At 42.2% G+C, this 21,836-nt stretch overlaps 1 protein-coding gene across 2 annotated transcripts in view; it reads left to right on the top strand.

Moving 5' to 3' along the window:
* The first annotated feature begins 8,793 nt into the window (after window positions 1-8,793).
* The window catches only part of LOC143021015 (uncharacterized), a 125,405-nt gene continuing 112,362 nt past the window's right edge, over window positions 8,794-21,836 (top strand). Inside the window, exon 1 of one of the 2 annotated variants that reach the window (XM_076178160.1) lies at window positions 8,794-8,949. The gene's annotated coding sequence lies outside the window, so the exon portion shown is untranslated. Of the gene's footprint in view, window positions 8,965-21,836 lie in introns of both variants that reach the window. The other variant, XM_076178161.1, reaches the window with a different exon arrangement.

Genomic DNA, 21,836 nt, shown 5'->3' with positions numbered 1-21,836 from the left:
AAAAAAAAAAAAAGTTTAATTTCTCCATTATGGCGAATATGAAAGTTAGTATGTCTTGCTCCATTACATTGCACTGTGTTATCCAGTCATTATTGGAAAGAACCTTAATTTGTTTATGGGATAGCCAAGACTTCCTTTAAGCTTTTCTTCCTGGAGGAAAACCAACTGCTACCTCACTGCCATGTTGTGCTTTACCCCAAGTTCAGCTCTCGCTAGTGAAACTGATGTAAAATGTGAGACAATGACTGAGACCAATAATATCTTAATTTGTCAAAAATTTCCTCCAATTAAGAATAACATAATTCTATCCATCAATGATCAAGGTTTCCAGTGACTGCATGACAATTAGGGTGGGATATGGTGATCTCTGGAGGCCCCTAGTCACAGTCCATATAGCAAGTGGTGCAGTCCCAGTGGTCATCTTATACTGGGGAGTAGGGGTGGTGTTACAGGACACCTTGGCAGCAGCCTTAATTAGCTGTGCTCATTTACTATTGGGAGTGGGCTGGAAAATGTGCCTTAAACATACATATACCAAAGGCTTTTCCCCCTACACAGGGGGTAGCCAAAAAGAAAAAGGCATAGAAACCACTACCATTCCACTTCCTATATATTCCACTCCCCTCCACCCTCCTCCCTCCCTCTTATCTTGGCACCTCGTGGATGATGTGTCATCCCTGCATCCTGTCCACTGCCCTGGGTCAGAAGCAGTGTTGCAAGACACAGCACATCCATGGCAAGGTTGCTTCATAAATTAAACATAGTACAAAAAAAATGCTAGGGAGTTGCCTGTAGCAAGAACTACAATGAAGACAATAAGAAGGGAGCAGCAGGCCTACCAAATCCACAGCTCCTCACTGCATCCCTGCCCTGCACTATGACACCTCCCCATGGAGAGTGTGAATAATCCTCACCCTAAATCTAGGAATGATACATACATATACCAAAGGCTTTTTCTCCCTTACAAGGGAGGTAGCCAAAAAGAAAAAGGCATAAAAATCATTCCCACCCAATCAATCCCTAAATACACACCACCTCCCTCCACCCTCCCTCTTATCTTAGCACCTCCTGGATGATGGGTCATCCCTGCATCTTGTCCACTGCCCTGGGTCAGAAGCATTGTCGCAAGACACAGCACATCCACAGCAGGGCCACTTCATTAAATCGGCAACCCACCCTCTCTGTCCCCTCGAGCAGAAAAGGAGAAGACAGGGAGAAATTCCTTCGGGCTGTCAAATTTTTCTCACATACTACCTCACCCCCCATCCCCCCACCTATTCTACCTCATGATAACACTGGCATTTGCCCAATCCATTCTCATAAAATGAAATTACATTCCTGAGTTTGCTCCAACATATAGCCACCAGTTCGACCGGTATCAAGATGAATTGGACTCTCGCTTGGATTACCCAAATCTCTTGCTCCTAAATATCCTCAGTGGTGCATCTCTTGCAGTAAACTGGCCTTTTGAAGTAAACAAAGACTTCATCATTTTATGCAGAAAAGCCCACCAAATAAAGCCCCAAGGAATTGTATACCTAATAGTGGAATTGGAACAAAAAGAACCCAGTATGACAAAGTCTTTACCCCTCGGTCCTTGCCCCCCTCCCTCTGTCCAAGTAAAACTATGTACATCATTCAATAAAGCATAGAAGTGGTCAACATCCAACAGCAGAATGAGTACACAGATAAATATAGTAAGCATATCCCACTGCTTCTGACCCAGGGCAGTGGACAAGATGCAGGGATGACCCATCATCCAGGAGGTGCCAAGATAAGAGGGAGGGTGGAGGGGAGTGGAATATATAGGAAATTGAATGGGTGGGAGTGGTTTCTATGTCTTTTTCTTTTTGGCTACCCCCTGTGTAAGGGGGAAAAAGCCTTTGGTATATGTATGTATGTACAGTATATCCCAATCCAAGGAAATAGTAAAGGGCAAAGATATTAGCTCCTCATACTGATATTGACTCCAACTCCCCACTTACCTATATATGGGATACCTAATATATAATGTAAAAAGTTGGTACCCTTGCCCAGGCTGCTGTTTCAACTGCCAATGCTTTAGGGATGCCAATGCCAACCAAAAGGCATATGGGTACACTGGCCCCTGCACATGGGTCCCCATTCAGAAACTGCAGTCAAAACCACCTAGCATCCTCTTCACAGTGCACAGAATTCTGCCATGAAAATAAATCCTCTTGCTTTTGAGGCTCAGATCGTAATGGGTTCCAAGAGAGTTGCAAAATCTTGAAATGGGATTCATAGCAAGTAAGGAGAACCTTACCATTAGGAACAAGGGATCATAAAACCAAAAAAGTAGGAGTAAAAGCCAGTAATGAGCATACAGTCACAGGTGGCAAGAGGTAAGTAGGTATGAAGCATAGGCCAGGAGTGTGTAACTGCAGCTGAAGCGGTCATCTTTACCATGTACACTTGGACTGTTGGGGCGTGTAACAGTCACTGTTGGGAACCTGAGAGAAGTGTGGGGTTTGAACCCAGAATTAAGTAATTGTGAAACCAGCACACACGCTGGTCTTGTCCCAGCAGCAGGAGGGACAAGAATATGAAGGGGTGATTGGTTGCTTTGGACTATAAGATGCATGTTTGTTATGGACTAGTTTACCAGGGCTTCTACCTTAAGAGACAGGTGGAGTGGCTATGATTCTCTTCAGTAAAAGTCAGATTACTATATTCATTTGCACCAGTCGATTTTGCCCTGCATCTTATTCTACACCACAAGAATCTACTGCCAATTGAGCTCAGTTGAATTACAGCATTATAACCCCATCCCTTGATAGAATGTTGAGATTGCATTTTTTATGTCACTCCTCTGTTTTATGGAATTCTGTTTCTCCATAGGTTCCATGTATTAGCATGATTACCATACATACTTTTCCCAGGCATATTCACTGCTTTGATATTATCTGAACTCAAACCACAGTTAGGAAGAAAGATTGGGTTTTTTACATTTACTTATACAGTGAGACCTCTCATTAATTAGCTGTGTTTACGGTGTTTTCGCTGTGTTTTTGGTGCTGTTGTTTAGTGCGTGCAATCATTATGCCACCCAAAAACCACTCCAAAACACCGAAAACACAGCAAAAACACCGCAAACGTAGCTAATTAACATCCATTAATGAGAGGTCCCACTGTACCTCAATCTTTTTGTCTGTGACTTGCCAAAATCTATCTTGTCAAACACATCCTTCTTTCATGTAGAAGTACGATACACTGCCTGAAGTTTAATGATGGTACAAACCACTGAATTAGACCACATTTTCAAAGAAATTACTCTGGTTGACCTTCATGTCGAGGTGGCATGGAGGTACCTGTCTCCTCTTCCTCTTCCTCATCCACAAAATTATCTGGTGTCATCACTGCACTGAAGGTGGGTAGGATTGGTTTTACTTTTGCCCCTCCCTAGCCTGATTCTAAATGTGCATTACACCACCATGGATAGATGACCTACCATTAATTTGGTACCCCCCGGCTCCTTTCAGGGGATGCAAGGTGTGCTCTCTGCTCAGCCCAAGGGATGCCTCCTGCTCCTTCCAGAAGTCAAAGGCCTCATCAGGCCACCAAAGGACTGACATCATTTGTGTTTTCGATAGTGTAGGGGGTCCAACATGGCATCTGTTCTGGTGAGTGACAGCACTTGCCCTTGTACATGCCGAATTAGATTAAATTAACATGCAGGTGAGGTATGAAGGATGTATCCCCCCCATCCTTCCTCCTCCCCCTCCTCTCTCCTCTCAGGGTGATAGGACAGTCCCATAGTAGATCTATAAGGTCAACTCGACTGTCTGGGGTGCTGATTTTCCTCTCTGAGTCAATAAGTAAGGAGGCCATGGGGAGGGGTGGGGTATCACAGGTCACCAGGTTGTTCCCCAAGTTGAGCAATATCCTGAGAACAAAATTCTCTTAAAGTGCTGAATTCGTTTACTTGAGGGTGAAGTGCAGTGGGCACATGCAGCCTAAATGAGAAGAGCCTGGCACCTAAACACATTGCATGACCCTTGATAAAGGGTTGTTGTTGTTGTTGTATATTAGTTTACTTGTTCTAATGTCCTTGTGGACAGCCATGCTACTGTCATACATCATCTTATATTTCAGGGCCATAGGCTGGCCAAAATGACAGGGGAAGGGGGGTCAGTAAGAGAAAAGTCCTATCATACATTATTTTGTGGTGTATCTCATACATTATGGATTTATAATCCCTCTCAAGGTACATTATTTTCCTCTAAATACCCAGTGAAGGGACCTGTAGTATATTGGTGGGATAGTTACCAGACAATGTGGAAGTTAAAAAATTGAAAAATTCCAAGGAGGTTAGTCCCCCTCCCCCCAGGCTACAACCCTGGATTTCATATGTTGGTTTAGTTGGTTGAAGGTGTTTATAGTTTGGTTAAGTGTGTATGTGTATATGTGTATATATGTATATATATATATATATATATATATATATATATATATATATATATATATATATATATATACACATACATATGCACACATATCATAAATAAGTTATAAATTCCACATCTGGAGGAAAACAGACAGTAGTCGAAATATACAGATCACCATGAATACTTTTCTTTGCATTTGGGAGTTAGTTTATGTGTATATATATATATATATATATACATATATATATATATATACATACATATATACATATATATATATATATATATATGTATATATATATATAAGAAGTAAATATTTACGGGTTTTAGGTGTTGGGTTAGCTTAATATTAAACAGGATTTCAAATTAAACTACTTTTAAAAACGAGTTTCTGGTCAGTTTTGATAACGAGCGTCAATGAGAAAACATGTATTGGGTAAATCTGTTTTAACGGCATGCATTGTCAATTCCATATCGAAGATAGAAAAAACAGAATGGCACAGTCCCCAGATTATGAGAATGCATTAATCCATAATAGTCAACTACAAAAGCATAAGTAAGCACAAAAATACACGTGTTCATTGGGTAGTCGTGTTTTTTTTTTTTTTTTTTTTTTTTTTTTTTTTTTTTTTTTTTTTTTTTTTTTTTTTTTTTTTTTTTTTTTTTTTTACTTTTTTTAGTAGTGTGGGTTTATCTTGAGCTGAATAATAGCATGAGGGAAGCTGGGATATTCATCATAGAATGACGCCATTTCCGTATGGGTTAAGAACTTTAACGCCCACGCACCATTTGTGTTGTAGACTTTGTCACATATAGTCTCCTTTTCTTAGATTTATGATGAACATATTTGGTACCGAACGTATGAATAAAGAACATGAAGTAAATACTCTAGGACATGGCCATGCAACCATCGGCACGCGTGTCAACTCGCAGACTGAAACCCGGGCCCAAATAAGAAAATAATGAAATAGATAATTTGTCAACTTTGCCGAGTCTTGTATTTCATATCTACATAATATGATTTAATCTATTATTCACACACACAAACACACACACCTGATAAACATATCAAGAAATTAGTTGGAGAGACTTTTATAAGATCAATGAAAGTGGCCTTCGACTACATGGATGAAGAAATGGTAAAGAAAATAGTGGTTGCACTAATAAGACTAGAATATGCTGAAACACAATGGGCACCTAGCACACAAAAAAAAAAAAAAAAAAATAAAATGAAAGAAAAATAAAAATAATTCAAAGAGCAGCGACATAAGAGCGCTATCAAATTTGACATACGAATAAAGATTGGAGAAATTACATCTATCAACACTGGAACCAAGAAGAGAAATAGGTGATTAGTTGACCATTTACAGAATTATGAAGGGGATGGAAATTCTTGATATAGATTATTTATCAAAATGGGACAAGAGGACACGAAAAGAAACTAAAGAAAGACAGTTACGGAAGAGATTTGAAAAAGAATAGCTTCCCACACAGTGATGTTTGGAACAAACCAAACGGAGAAACAGTGAGGGCCAAAAGAATACAAGATTTTAAGAATAAACTGGATGCGGAGAGATACGAAAACTGGTCACTATGAGTACAACTCTCGTCCCGTAAAATAGTAGATAAATACACACACACACACAATGTGTATATATATATATATATATATATATATATATATATATATATATATATACACTTGTATACACACATATATATATGTATATATAATATATATATAACGTCTTTGAAAACTTGCGTGTATACAAGTCTGATTAAAGTTCATGGCAACACTTATTTTAGGTACTCTTAGTTCCCTCTACCACAATTCCATAGATACTTTTGTGTTTCGTAAATAATAAAATGATTGGTAAGCAAAATCCACGTTCAACTACATGTGAGTTCAAGCTTAAATCGAAGCAAAATACAAATGTCAAATTTCGTTTGGAACGTCAGACTTTTTGTATCGAAGATTGGCCGATTTTGGCACGCGCGTTTCAATAGGTTGCCCACCCCTGGCTAGAGCCATAATGACCTACTGAACTGCCCGCTGTCGCGTCCCAAGTCGGTCGGGGAATCGGAAAAAAAAACGTAACATCTCTGCACTACGAGGGTGTCTATTAGATCAAACAAATGTTAGCAAATTGCCCATCACAGATAAATCAACATCCAATGGATTATCAAGCTTGGCACGTATCAGTAACTTAAGATTTTTTTTTTTTTTTTTTTTTTTTTTGTCGGAACAGCATGAATTCTGACTATCAGTACCTGATGGTGGTTGAACAGTACCACATCTAAAGTCGGCAAACGAAGCAAATTTACAGTAACACTGGAACTTCCGGGAATATCTTGTTTTTCCACTAACAATGTACTTTTTCTTCGTTCGGTTACTCCTCTTTTTTTCCTACTGCTATTGCTAGACCTGTCTCGATAAACCCGTTGCCCAGGCAATTTTGTTCAGCCAGGCTGTTTTGATCAACACAGCACAACATTTCGCTGTGGGAGACAACCAACTTGGAGGGCGGCTCTAGTGTTCAGAAGCGGACTAAGTCGGCATGTAGGATTTACCCAAAGGAGGTGCTCCTGTGAACTAATCTTGTATGTTAAAAAAGTACTGTGTATGTTCTGAAAATAACAGCCGTTCTATACCGTTCAACTTTAAACGAACACAAATGTTAGTACAAGCGAATATGTAATAAAGTTTCATTTAACAGTGACAATTCCCCTCGGGAAGTATCTTCAAATAAAATATTTCGTTCCAACGGAACGTGGGCCCAGTCTGCCTTTCCGAAAATTACTGAATATTGAAGCCAGTAAAGTACTAGAGGTATTCGACAAAAATAATGAAACTGTAAAATACCGAGACCATAACCGTGTGAGTCACTTCATGAAATGTACGAATAAGGGGATACATTTTTTCCATATTCTATGGAAATCGAGAAGAACTCCACTTCGGAACGATGTAACTTTTCATTTATGTAATTAGATTACCTCGAATCGAAATTCGTGTTGTGCAGACCGCGTCTGCTGTGTACAATAAGTATCTGAGAAGACTTCCAGCAACATTGCAGCTCATATGTATGCAATACAAAGTCCTGCTGAACGAAACATTGTGTCGTAGTCACGAGCATGAAAATTATCTCTCGCACAAAGAAAGGAGCAGCCATATAGTGTTTTGCAATGACAAAGTACCAAATAGAATTATTTGTGATATAGAATGGTAGATTATCTATGCCACAGTTACGAATAATTTATTCTCCGCAACAGAATGAAGGAAACACATTAAAAGTTGGGTCGTGAAATTGTAATGTGAGGATAATTTATGAGAAAGAGCGAAGAGCTCTGGAAATTATCATGTCCTTGGCAAGATTTGGTGTGTGTGGGCGGGTGGGAGACACTACTATACAATGATCATGCGTTGCATTGGATTTCTGTACCAGTTCGTCTTCTTATACTTTGGGCATCAGGAAAATACACATCACATGGTCTTTAGAGTTATGCACATTGCTTGAGTGGAGAATAAACGCAATAAGTCATCCGTCAGTACCTGTTGCTTCTCGTTATTTTAACTAAAGTTCTTTGCAAAGCACTGACAAGCGCAACCGTGGGGAAAACATGTAACATGCAAAGACACCTTTGTCCATAGCTAGACGATGTCCAACCGGTCCAAAATAATGTCCCATTTCGGGGGGGAAATGTAAAGCGAGTGTACTTGGGGGGAAAAAAAACTTGGGTCCACAAGAAAATTGTCATATCCTGGGTGCCAGGCTGTCTCGCCTAGTCGCTTTCTTTGGGCTTTACTGATTTGAAAACTATAGACTGGTAACAGCAGTGTGACAGATAAGCGAGCGTACATATTTCATATATGTGTACTAAATCCATATCCCTAGCATTGCATGCGAATGTTTCCAAGTTGTGGGAGTCAATTTGGAAGTAGGTATACCCAGACATGACATTATACGTTTGGCAACTCAGATATCTCTCCGCCTGAGGCCAAATGGGCAAGCCCATCCCCATAGTAGTAACACTTGCTCCATCAGCATCCCCTAAAACCCCGATAAGACGAACACTAATTTTAAAACGCTAAAAACGGTTCATGAAAGGTATAGAAGCCAGTCCTGACCATTTTATCGTTGTTATCGTTTTATCCAACTCTCAACCTCCGATCAGTTGTAAATGTTTTTTTTTAATCAAAGTTATCTTTATCAACAAGCCAAACTCTCCTCGCCGCGCGCGTTCTTTTTCTCCTCTCTCCTCCCCCAATCCGGAGCCAGTGGATTACAGTGTTCAAACTCACGGCCAATCAGCTCTCGTGTACATGACATCATACCTAAAAATAGCCGAGTATATAAAGTTCCGTGCATGGAGGTGCGATTCTAGTGGCCAAGAGTGTAGTGCGATGGTAGGGCGTAGGGGCTGTGTGGAAAGGGGCGTGTTCACTCTATACAGGACATAACAATACAGAGAGTTTATCAAGGGGATTCACTGTACAAGGAACGTGGTAAAGAAGTACTCCTACCCTGATAGAGCTACTCGTCAGGTAGGTGGCTACAAGGTCCTTATCCAGTGTAGGCCATCCTAAAAGTTACGTCGTCGTCTTTACCTGCTTTGGTCGAACCGACTTTTCGGTCCTCGATCCTCCTGCACCCATGGCATGAATATGATTAAAATGCTGCTGCTGCATTCCCTCCCATGCTTTGTTGACGACCCAGTTGGGTCACCAACTTGTTTTGCATCTTTTCTCGTGTCTGTCCAACTATTCGTTGCTTTAATCCCGCTGCGTTTTTTTTTTTTCAAGTTTTGGGTGAATGTGATATGTTTAGGTTTATGCTTAGCCAGTACATTAATACTGGCGTTTTACATGTACACTCCTTCGATAGCGCAAGTATGATAAGCTAGTGCACAGCTCGGCCTTGTCACTGAATGTGGCAACAGCTTTCTAATGCTTGACAGGAAATTTTTTTCTTCGGCTTACTAGCATGTCAGCTACTCACGAACTAAATTATATAATGCATGGATCGGACGAAGTCACTGTAACATTTGTCCGTAATCTTCTCTGAATATATTTTCTTTTAGCCACTTGAGAAACGATTTTCTGTGATATTTTTTCATAAGTTAGTCTACCTGGAAGACACGATCAAGAATCGTTTTCTTATTGTATGAATAGCCTAGTTGTAATAGCCAATCGCTGTGGTAGTACGAAACCAGACACAGCTTCACATTCCATTCATAATGGTCCGAACTTGAACAAGGTAGTATTTAGAGGGAAAAATCGAAACTAAGTCTGCGATTCTTTTTATCAAATACACTGGTAAAAATATTATATTAACCACTTTACTTTTGTGATGCGCTTTTTAAAAATTGTTGAGAGTAATACAGGCTTATTAGCTGGCGAGGTTAGGGACGGACTTGGCCAAAACAAGGTATTAGACAATCGAAACCCATATCGCCCCAAGACCTTCAGCTGTAGAAGTGCTATGATAACCAGAAATTTTGTAGAAAAAAATCGATTTTCCAAAGGCGTTCGCGTTTCTTCGTACGAGACTGCCGATGAGCACACTCGTCTTGATGGCCCAAGTTGAGCGCTGGGTATTATCAGTCGGGGTGAGCTTCCGCCGCTATCGTCGCTCGCAGCTCAGCTTGCTCACCAGAAGACATAGGGGAAGGCAATGGAGAAACTGCTTGCAGTATAGATTCGATCGAGGGCCATGAGGTTCACTGTTTTAGTTCGCTCTTGCTCGATGGATGATTGCGGTGGCGCCAGTTGAAGTGGGCAGGGTCGCTTCGCTTGGCGCGGAAATGCTCGAGCTAGAGAGGAGGGCGATGATCGAGGCGTCGCGTCGCCGTCGCCAGCGGACCCGTGTTTATTCCCCATCTTGATCGAAATATCTAGGCCCCCGATTATGACTTACAATTCCTTGAAGGAACCTAAGCATGTAACTTTCTCAGGTGCGGAAATTTTGTTCATGAATTTGGCGGGAAATCAATTTCATTTAGGGTGTGCGGCTGTCCATCTGGTGTGGGCTCCTCGGTAACATTCATATCGTCGTATAGTGTCCGGGATATTATTTTTTCCCGCAGGTATTGCATAATTGGGGATAAGTAATGCATAAATGTGTTAGTACACTACCCTTGACGTCTCTGGTTGCCTGACTCCAGTCACTGGTAACACATTGGGGAAAAGGGAAGGATGTATCTTTGTTCATTACTTTTATGAATATAAAACTGGGTTCCCGCTGTCATGAGGGTTCTTAACACGGCGGGGCTGATTGTCTTTTGAGTGCTCATTAGCAAGCAGCTCTGGTCCTTCACAACCTACAGGGATGCACACAGACAGCCCGTCGGCATCCAACATAAAACGAAAAGTGACACCAGGCATGTGTTAATTGAGACGCCGAAGTGGTGCCGTGATTCGTAGACGAGAGAAATGAATCCCACGGCATCCGGAGTATGAAAAGCGCCACCCGGAATATGGTGAATCTTTTCAGTGTGATTCGTACACGCTTGGTCGTCTCGATACAGGAGGGGATGTTGATGGCTTAGGGATTTCTGCCTTGCTCCACGATCAACCCCTCCGCTACGGTGATGCATTTCGGGGAATTTGTCCTGGCTGGCGGTTGATGAAGATCAGGTTGTCGATTGTTCGGGTATCCTCGGTTCTGCCCCCAGGCCTTCCTTCCTCTCTTTATCCTTCTACCTCCTCCTCAAGACGTCCTCAGGAGGCGTTACTCAAAGTAGCGAAGGCTTGCAATACGAAGACTTGCTCTGGGCTTGGAAAGGAAGAGGAAGAAGGTAGTTTCAGGTAGTTCAAGGGTAACTGTAAACGTCCAGCTTGAACTTGTACATACTTCAGCTACAGCATATATGCATAAACCATGTTTTACTCCATGCTGGGATAATACATAATTACCACTATGCAATGACGGGTAAATAGAAATGGAAGCAGGTCAGTAGATGCTGAAATCAAATTATGTTTCTATGTCAGTCCTTCCTGAGGAGGAAAGAGTGATGCTGGTTTTAAAGTAGTGTACACTCAGGGGATCGAAGACGTTGATCTGGATCACACACATAGATTGTGTGGTATTTAGTGTGGGTCTATATCTTATAATTTATTTGATATTTATTGGAGGGTTTCTTTATACATTTGACTGCATTTAATGAGAACAAACGCACGCAGGTAACATAAGAACATAACATAAGAATGAAGGAGACTGCAAGAGACCATAAGGCCTACACTATGCAGCTTTGTATCCATCACCACCTGTCATCCCCATCCATAAAGTTGTCTAATCATTTCTTAAAACAACTAATAGTTTCAGCGCTCACTACATAGTTACTAAGTTTATTCCATTCGTCGACCACCCTATTAGTAAACCAAATCTTGCCTATTTCCTTTTTAAATCTAAATTTGTCCAGTTTATAACCATTACTGCGAGTCCTGCCCTGTTGTTTTAATATGATCTTGTTTGCATCACCCCTGTTAAAGCCTTTGATCCACTTGAACACCTCTATTAGATCACCCCGCACTCTGCGTCTTTCCAGAGAGTGTAAGTTAAGGTGCCTAAGCCTCTCTTCGTAAGGCAAATTTCCGAGTCCATGTATCATTTTGGTCATTCTTCTCTGCACTGTTTCTAGTGAATTGATGTCCAGTGGAGAGTAAGAGACAGAATCCCACTAGTGTTGCTCCTTCCTACACACTACAATTAGGTAAATATGAGTAGGTAAATACACACACACACACGCATACAAACAATACAATGATTTAAGAGCAAATTAGATATGGCGAGATACAGAGACGGGACACCACGAGATTAGCTCCCCTTTCCGTAAGATACAACTAGGTAAATACACACACACACACACACACACACACACACACACACACACACACACACACACACACACACACACACAGTTGAAACAAGTTAGACAGTTGGAACAAGTTAGATGAGAAAGTGGTGTGTGCAAAAACAATACATGAATTTAAAATTAGTTTAGATAAAATGAGATATGAAGACGGTACACCACGAGCATAGCTCCCCTTCCCGTAAAATACAACTAGGTAAATACACACACACACACACACACACACACACACACACACACACACACCTAAAGAAATATAAGAAAAAATGGAATGCAAAGGGCACCATCCAAGGTGATCCTAAGTCTGACAAGACATATGAGGAAAGATTAAAAAAAAAAAAAAAAAAAAAAAAATCGAGGACTTCCCACTTTGGAAGACTGAAGAGAGGTGCGTAGTTGCGGCCGAAGCCTTCACCTTTGCCTTATTATGCGCTCTGGGGACTGTTGGGGTAGATGCCAGTCACTACTGGGAATCGGAGTGAATTGAAAGATTCCGACCCACGACTAAGGGAATGCGATACCAGCACGTTTCCGATTAGCTCAAAAGAAAGACAAAAAATGGACAGAAGGAATTTGCTGGTATGCGATGAAAGACCAATGGAACATCATAGTGAAATAAATAATCAATAGATTAATTAATAGACAAATAAAATAAAATAAAAAACAAACTTGTTTAAATTATTTTAGAAAATAAAGTTTCCACATGGAAGTACTTACGGACCTTCCGCGTTACCCACTGCCCCACGCGGGGGTTATTTATTAATGTATATATTTATTTATTCATATATTCATTTACATATTCATTTATTTATTTATTTGAACTAGAGGATGTCCATTATTGGGCAACTGGCAGTCCTTATTCGATAAAAAAAAATGTCTTTGAAAGTTTATATAGAAATATGCAATGCAGAGGGGAGGGAAGTCGTTTAGACGAACGAGAATGAGGGGAGCGAGAATATAAGAAGAAATGGAAGATACAACAACAGTGCATAAAGAAGCACACGAACATATATGGTCATTGGTATGAGTGTACGTAGTATCATATGAATATATTAATGCAAATGTTTGCAAGAATCTATGCGGAAATCGTCGGTAGATAGGAGCGCAAGTAGACGAAATACGGGACAAAAGTTTCAATCCGTTACCCCTCCCCCCCCGGGCCCCCAGGTAACCGGCAACAGCCACTGGATTGGCCCATAAATCACTCCAGGAAGAAATATTGTGTTGTTGTCGAGGTAGATATAGTTAGGGTGGGGTAGTGTAAGACGAGGTGGTCGGTGTCGTCTGTGTGACGGTTTCATCTGGGGCCGTTTGAATCGGTGTCCAGGTCTATTCTGTGGTTGCACTGTTGGTTGGTAATATGAACGGAAGTGCCAATGTGGTTCTCACTTTTCTTAGGAGGGATTTTTTTTTTATTGAATTTTATTATTTTATTGTGGATAGGAGGTAAAGGGAACACGGGCTGAGGGGAATATCTTTATTCCTGACTAGTTTCGCCTGAGTGACTTTTATGAAAAAGCCACTCGGGCAAAACTAGTTAGGAATAAAAGTATTTCCCTCAGCCCGTGTTTCCTTTAACACCTATCCACATCATCACAATGTTCACACATTATTATTATTATTATCATTATCGTTATTATTATCATTATCATTATAATTATTATTTATTATTATTGTTTTTATTATTATCATTATTATTATTATTATTATTATTATTATTATTATTATTATTATTTATGTAAGGATGTTTTCTGGGTTGGGAAGGGGTCGATGGAGTATGGAATTCAGTGGTCGGTGTCCGAGAGCTTGTTTTGTGATCTAAGTGTAAATGAGTTTTTGTGTTGTTGTATTGTAGTATTGTATGCATTTGATATTTTCGAGTAGTATGATGCTAATGCTTTATTTTTCGTTTATGTGGTTATGTTTTTTTATGTAAGATGGACGAGTTGGATTTAAGATTCTTCCATAAATATGTGTACCTATCGTTTTCATGTGTTCTATAGAAAGGGTTTTGGTGTCTCTGTACCGGTGCTCTATTGGGGTGTTTTGGGCGCGGTGCACTCTATTATCATTAGTAATACTTTATTATTTTGTGTAGTTTTTGAGGTGTCTTTTGTTTTGTTGTTCCTGGATGTTGGAAACCATACCTTGGAATCTGGAGTGGCTCTCAAGAACTGTTTGTAGACTGTGATTAAAATTTCCTTTTGCTGTCCTAATCTCATCTTTGTGATTAATTTTAGTATTTCCTTGTTGATTTTAACTGCCAGGTATTTGATGTATGGCGATTGTGTATCATAAACAAGGGCTAGCTTTTTTTTCCAATGGAAAGGATTGACCATTTCAGACTTGGATTGTGTTTTTTAATTTGTTTTTGATTCATAGTGTGGAGTGAACACTTGCTGATGATTTCCATTTTATTATTACCAAGCCATATCATTCAAGTTCGTATTCATATTATTGAAGTTATTAGTGACTAACCTAGCTGCTATGCTAGGTTAGGTCATTTGGGTCATGTTAAGACAATGTTAGGTTATCTGCATAGGTGAGTGCTTTGGTGTTGTGTTCCAAATCTGGTGTTGGGAGATCCCTTGTGAAGATGTTAAATAGCATTGGTGAGTGTATTGCTCCTTGGGGGACTCCATTATACATTTTTTTTGTCCCAGATTTTCTCTCTCTCTCTCTCTCTCTCTCTCTCTCTCTCTCTCTCTCTCTCTCTCTCTCTCTCTGCATTGCCAACCAGTGAAAAAGTTTGTAAGCCATTTTTGGTCGTTTTTCGATAGTATGTGTCTAACTGGCTACTTCCCATATAAGGGGGAAAAAGCCTTTGGTATATGTACATGTATGTATGTGTCCAACAACTTATATGTCGTGTTTATGTCTGTTGCTCCTATGACCGTTCTCTCTGGTGGTGTTTTTGTGTTGAATTCCTTCAGCATTCGTTGGGTGATGTTTGTGAAAAGTGTACTTGTGGAGTGGCACTCCTTGAAGCTAAGTTGGTCTTAGGCAGTGGTTCTTAACTTGGGGTACGAAACCTTAAACCTGGGAGTACAAGACATTGATAGCCAGTGCAACGGTACTGTATATTTACCATTAGAAATCATAATGTGCATACATTGTATCCTACAAACTGACTTTTTCAATTTGAAATAAAAAAGTACCTTTCAGTAATGGAATGTATCTAATAATTTCTCAGGAAGGTTTGTATTCCTAATCCTTTTCATATGTTTGTGTTGTATTTATATTGGATGGTGGTACGAGAAAATTTCCTGAGATAATCAAGGGATACAGACACTGAAAAAGGTTTCGAACCATTGGTCTTAGGGCTTGAGGAGTCGTTTCGTTCTCCTTCTAATCCTTCCATCGGTTTTGGACATAGTGGATAGTAATGAGAATTGATCTGCAGGATGTTGGCTATTCTTGTGGCTTATTTGGTTTTAATATGTGTCTCATGTAGACCTTCTCCAGATTGCTGAATTTTTTATTGTACATACAGGAGTGGTTGTAAGTGTCAGTCAAGGCCTTTGTTGCATTTGGGCTGGGGCGAGATGTGTTTGATGTTGTTTCGACCAATCGGAATCCTCATCTCATCTTTATCTGTCTGACTGTGTCTCTCTCCCTAAAATCACCTGGTGTTGTTGCATTGTACTTGATTTATTTTTCTTTATGTTTTTTTTTTTTTTTTTTTTTTTTTTAAGGTAAAACCATTATAAAAATAATACGTTGAACCTACATGGGATGTTGTATTTACGTCGTGAAAATTATCGAGAAATTGTTTCAAGACTTTTCCTGGCGGCTCGACAGCTTCCACAGTAAACTTTTTAGAAAGAGAAGGAAAGAGAGGAAGTGGGAAAAGCCGCTTCCCCCCCACCCCCTCGTCTTTCGCGGAGTGTGAGGACATTTTGATGTCACACACACACACACACACACACACACACACACACACACACACACACACACACACACACACACACACACACACACAGCCTACTTCGTAGAGAGAAAGTTCCTTATGAAGAGGGTTGGCTGTTAGGCTCCTGCTTTCGAAGAGAAAGTTGCAGTTGAGGGAGTGGAAGTGTGTGTGTGTGTGTGTGTGTGTGTGTGTGTATGTATGTATGTATGTATGTATGTGGAGGGAGGGGGTATGCCAGCCACAGCCGTAGCCTTAACGGAGAAAGTGACGTGTTGACGCAGCAGCAGCACACGATTTCCATAGAAAACGATAAATTTCTTGCTGCTCCAAGTAATGTTGTTGATGGTGGTATGGGTAAATAACCATTATGGCAGCCTCTCAGACTATATTGAAAAGTGAAGTATCGCATGATGAACACGGATTTTAACATGTTTAAAGCAAAGACGGAAAACAAAAATTGCAGACGTAAGAAAGTAGGAAGTGACGATATGAAATCGTCGTGCAAGATTCTGAGCAATGATCCTTTGGACGCCGTCAGAACTCAGGCACGATTAAGATCTTGCTAACCGAATGGCAACGTTGATCTATTCTGTCGCCTGACGCCAAGTTAGTTCGTACAGGCCACACGTCCTTACGTTATGGCTGCCGCCTGATAATTTTATTCAGCTTCACGTGGCTCCCCTCCTTACTGAGTGGTCCTTTATCCTTTAAACCTGGATGCCGCCTGGTGATTTTATGCAACGCCACGGGACGTGCCATCCTTGGTAGCAGCGGCGTTGGCTGCGACAGCACGGGAACCTAGGGACGACGACGACGACGACGTCGTCCTCGTGGGCAGTTGCCCTTCCGCCACGTACTACTCTTTGGCCCTTGGCCCAAAGTCTTTCCCCTTGACCCCAAGGCGCTCTTGGTCCTAACAGAGAGACAACAAATCGCTCCTGGACTCGCACCAAAAGTCTCGAACTAGCAATATCCTTCTTGAGCCTTTAGGTCCAGTAAAGTGTTTGTGGATCTGACAGAGACTCTCCTTAGCCTCTCCCTGACTCGTTCAACGAGAATAATCCTTTCTTTGACATTTCTGTGGTGTCCAAGGGAGAGCAATAGTATCGATCATTGCTCTGAAGTGTTTGTGGAGTCTGGGTCTACTGTTGCTTTACCTCTCCCCCCCCCCACCCGCTCCGGTACTAAAACACCAATGAGACAGTATTTGTTTCAAGATACCGATAGGGTGAGGGAATGGGGTTTTAAACGTCTTCTTTTGGTTCCCAAATTTTGGATTTTCCCTCCTCGTCGTTGTTGTCGTCGTCGTTGTTGTCTTCATCGTCGTATACCGAGCTTAGGTGGAGACGCCTTTTCTTCGGGAACGGAATCACGTGAACAGTCTTTGGAATCCCAATAGACGGAAGAAGGAGAGGTTCGATGGAAATCCCTCAGGACGCTTTGGGATGACCGTACGTAGCGAAAGGAACGAAAAGGTATGAAATATGACATCGCTATTCGTTCGTGGGAGAAGAGACTTTGAGGTGGGTAGGATTGGTCACGCTTGCCAATCACACACGAAGGGAAATTCGTGTTGCGACGGCAGCGTCGCAGCCGCCCTGGTGAATGTTGTCGTCACTTCGTGGGACGTAAGGTCGGTCCACCATTCCCAGGGCAGCTTTGCGTGGTTGGGTCGCATCGTTGACCACAAGGCCGACGACCGACGTCAACAGCAACGACCATGACAGCAGTAACAACAACCACGATGACGATGACAAAAACAACAATAGTGGCAGCAACAAAACGACTACAGCAACAGTGGCAACAATGACAGCGATAATTAGCTGGTTGTTGGACCTCCTTGCCAGAAGCCAGCGTTCCTGGGCATCTGTTGTTGAATCGGGAAATTCTCGAGTCAGCCCCGCGTGTCGTGCCCATGTACAAGGTCTCTTGCTCGACGTCGATCACAATGGGCGATATCCACGGCCCGGCCCACGAGTTCCCTACAGTACTTAACACGGCCTCGCATGGGGCACTGTTGTATTGTATTAATGCATCCGCGGGGGTGGGGGGGGGTGTCTCTGGCAGTGGCACCCTTGGATCACCTGGTCTTTTGCACTTCTTTCTCCGTCAAAGTTCATCATCACCCCTTGAAAGCAAGTGTGTTCGGTTCTCCAAAAGAACAATGATGGTGGTTGGTCGGTCGTCGTTGGCTTTCGTGGCCAGGTTGAAATGGGAATATCCTAGACACACACCGTTGTGTGTGTGTGTGTGTGTGTGTGTGTGTGTGTGTGTGTGTGTGTGTGTGTGTTCGCCCCCGAAGGAGGACAGTAGCGTTTTGCGTCCAATTTGGAAATGGAAAGGTCTTCTAAAGGGGTTATCACACTGGGCTATTTTTCCTCCGACATTCTACCTCCAACCTTCATTTGAATAAATATAATATGACTTCGCTTACAAAAATCTAGACTCCTCAAGGAACACTTCAACATTATGTCTAACGGTCGTAGTTTTACAACTCTTAGTTCATCTCTTAGGTTTGCTATATACGAGAGAAAAATAATTTGATATTTGGAGATTTAAAAAAATAGAATATTGTAACCGAAGTCGTTTTTGCTTAAACGAACTCCTAACTGTCGGCGCTGGTGAAGCCTATGGAAGCCCAGTGTGATACCTGCAGGAAGTTTGCGTTGAGTGGTGCTGTGATCCTGCCGTGGTGTCCCGAGTCGTTGCGGGGGGTCGGTCGATGTGGCCAGTAATTAACGGTCTTCCCTCCTGGCTGCAGGAAACCCCACTGCAGCACTCAAGACTGCAGTCATGATTTTTTTTTAATTCGCACAGGTTCTTTCGTTGTTTTAGTTCGATTATTATTGTCACGTTTCTCGATTTTTTTTTTTTTTTTTTTTTTTTTTTTTTTTTGTCATCCATGAAGTGCAATGTTTTCTTCAACATCTCTTACCCAAGTGTCTCTGCAACACATACACAATCACACACGGTGGGGTGGGGTTGGGTGTCTTTGAACGTAAAAGGCCATTACAAAAAGAACATGTTTACCGAGTTTTGCATTCGAGATTATACGGAGACGAGCCACTTAGAACGGAGCCGAAGAGGTTCCATTCAGACGGAGCGGTTGCGGCGGCGGCAGCGGCAGCGGCCACTTTTCGGTCTCTGTAGTAGCAGCAGAGCCTGCACCTGTACGCACAAGGAGCGTTTTAGCATTTTGCAAACGACTTGTGGAAAAGCTTGCCTTTAGTAGAGGACTACAAATAGCTGATGACTGAAACTACAGTTCTGTAAGATGGGAAGCGTGGAAGAGACCAGAGAGGAGGTGGAGAGACGAGATTGAGAAGTTTGCAGGAGTGGCGTGGCAGAGATTAGCACGGTCTTGTGAATCATGGAATGCTATGAAGGAGGCCTTTGTTCAGCAGTGGACTCAGGATGGCTGATTTGATTGATTGATGCTACAGTTTGACCCGGCTGTTGAAGGCGTGTGCTCACCGTAGATTTAAATCAGCTACACTCGTAAGGTCAGGTGCTGGGCACAAAAGGGTTTGCTTCAGAGGAGAAAGGGAGAAGAGAAAGAAAGGAGTCATCTACACGGAAACATCCATGATGCCGGTGCATTTCTCATCCACCCCCCCACCTCCCATCCACCCGCTCCACTTCCCTTCACACCCCAGCTGGTGCATAACTTTGAAAGAAAAAAATTGAGAATTTGGATCAACGAGGAGGCGTGGCTCGCTTCACACCCTCCTCCAGAGACGCCCCGCTCCCCTCTTCCTCCTCCTCCTCCTCCTCTTCCTCCTCCTCCTCTCCCGCGAGGAGGTGAAGAACCCTCGCTACCGTCGCTCGGCCCCCCCGTGCAATTTCGCCCTGTCGTCCCAACCGCTAATTTAGTCAATAATTGAATGTTTTGTTTTGTGTGTGTGTGCGTATCTGTGTGTGTGCATGCGCACAATCCTGTTTGTAAGAGGATGGCAAGAATGCCTTTACAAAAGCACATATGTTTATACATCCTTGGGTTGAAAACTACTATCGACTAGATCAGTGGTTCCCAAACTGGGGGTAACTTAACAAAATTTCGGGAGTAATGGAGGGGTGACAGAAAAAAAGTTAAAAATTCTAAAAATCAAGAAGCCAAGAATTCCTCAGTTAGCTTCAAGCATGCAACTCCATCCATCCCACTGACGTTCTTGACATCTTTGGCAAAAGTCATTAGAGATGCACAATGTTCAAATACAATAGATACACGAAAATATCTCTACTATTTTAATTTAGCCATATATATATATATATATATATATATATATATATATATATATATATATATATATATCAATGTTGACAACATTTTGTGAAAGGGGTAACATGCTTAATATGACGTAATAAATCGGGTAAAAAAGCTGAAAAATTTGGGAACCATTGGATTAGATGTTTCCACGTCCGTGGGTTTCATCAAACATCTACAATCCCCGTCCACCCGGCCACGTTACCCCTTTCCCTTTCCCCTCCTTAGATCGTAGTAACCTCCCAGTCGGAAGAAAAGGAACCACAACCGGCTAAGAGAAAGAACTCCTTGAAGCATCTGATCATCCTTCCTGAGGTGGCACTCGCGTGGCACTGAGTGCCAACGATGATTTGCCTCTGCTGGCGATGGGGGGAAGGGGTCTCTATTGTCGCCAAATCAACTGCAGGTTTCCGATTTGAGGTCACGGGGAAGGGTAGTAATGGTGACGGCGGGGAGGGTGGGGGGAGTGGAGGGATGGTGTGCGCCATAGTTAACGTAACAACTTTATGACCGGAACGCACCCCCCCACCCCCACCCCACCCTAGCTCTCCTCACCTGCCAGACGATGCCTCAGCCGAAGGGAGGGGAGGTCCCCCTGCCCGAACGGAAGTTCGATCGATCGAGACCCGCTTGCACAACGGATTCCGACTCTGGCTTCGCTAATGAGGTGCGTGCGGCGGCGTTAATTCCTCCTCTCCCTCTGTTCTTAAAAAAAAAAAAAAAAAAAAAAAATGCCTTACAGTTCATGAGGGCGAGGTGAAGGAGGAGGAGGCGCAGCGAGAAGGAGGAGGGTTTGATGGAGGAGGAGGAAGTAAAGGGTCAGGTGGAGTAAGAGGAGGAGATGGAGGATCCTCTGCCCTGACGGTAGTAGTGAGTGAAGAGAGGCACGGGCCCGATTCCCAATATGCAATGTAGGGTTGCTTTGTTTTGCTTGCTGGGTGTTAGGCGCGGGGATGACTGGTGTTCACACTGTCAGTGGGTCATTGCAGGAGAAACTGGGGATCACATGAAGAATTGTCACCCCAGAACGCCCACATGAAGAACCGTCACCCCATGAGATCCCACATGAAGAATTATCACCCCAGTGCGCCGAATAACAACAGTGGAATAAACATTAGGTTAGGTTAGGTTGAATTGAGAACTTGGATCAACGAAGAATCGTCATCCCAGACTTCGACAAGGTGGCAGTTCTTCATGTGGGTTATCCTAGAGTGACAATTCTTCGTGTGAACCATCCTTGGCTTACGATTCTTCGGTTGTGTAAGCTGATGACAATAAACACAACCCTCGTTCATTCTAACGTAACATAACCTACCTAACCTAGCCATATCTTTATTCCACTGTTGATATTCTGCGTACTGGGGGTGACACTTCTTCAGGTGGGATC

This window comes from Oratosquilla oratoria, chromosome 41 (genome assembly GCF_046742065.1).
Source record: "Oratosquilla oratoria isolate Oo_2021 chromosome 41, ASM4674206v1, whole genome shotgun sequence".
Taxonomy (NCBI): domain Eukaryota; kingdom Metazoa; phylum Arthropoda; class Malacostraca; order Stomatopoda; family Squillidae; genus Oratosquilla; species Oratosquilla oratoria.
This window is presented reverse-complemented; position numbering and strand designations above follow the sequence as displayed.